This window comes from Physeter macrocephalus, chromosome 20 (assembly GCF_002837175.3).
Source record: "Physeter macrocephalus isolate SW-GA chromosome 20, ASM283717v5, whole genome shotgun sequence".
Classification (NCBI taxonomy): Eukaryota; Metazoa; Chordata; class Mammalia; order Artiodactyla; family Physeteridae; genus Physeter; species Physeter macrocephalus.
In genome coordinates, this window is record NC_041233.1 from 107,900,463 (window position 1) to 107,901,263 (window position 801).

Sequence of the window (801 nt, forward strand, 5' to 3'; positions counted from 1 at the left end):
CCTTCGCTTGCCTCCCCTTCATCCCCCACCCCCACCCCCACCCCGCCCTTCTATCCCCTTCATTTTCTTTCCTCCTTTTCCTCCCCTCAAAGGCTGTGTTCCACATCCCTGAGGAGGAGAAGAAAATGAACTTCTCCACAGATGTCCCATTTTAAAAGACTGCTTTAAAAAACAAAACAAAACAAACAAAAAAAAGAAACGAAAAAAGAAAATCTTTCTAATCTGCTATGCTTGAACGCCACGCGGTACAAAGGAAAACTATCATGGAGAGATTATGCAAATTCCCAGATTTGAAGAGAAAAATACTCTAATTCTAACCAGAGCAAGCTTTTTTATTTTTTATACCGGGGAATATTTTATTCAAGGTAAAATTCTAAAGAAAATATAATTGTTTTTTATCTTTTCTACAGCAAATTTATAATTTTAAGATTCCTTTTCTTGTTTATCGGCAGTTGTTATTACATCCTTGTGGCACATTTTTTTTTTTTTAATTTTGTAAAGGTGAAAAAGCTTTTATGAGCTCATGTAGCAATCAGATTATCCTGTGGATTGATAATAAATGAATATGATATATAGTTAAATTTTTAATGGGCATCACGCCTGGCTTTGTGTATGTGTCCCTTAGAGCACAGTCACGGGATTGCACTGGTGCGATACCGTTTCTTCCGGTGGACCAGAACTTTCCCCCTTTCAACCCTGGAGGTCTCTGTTGTGAGATGGCTTCGTCTGCTAGGTGCTCGCCCGGAGCTGGACGTTGTGCTGCGTGTCTTGCGTGATGATTTCACCCGTTCGCTCATCCAG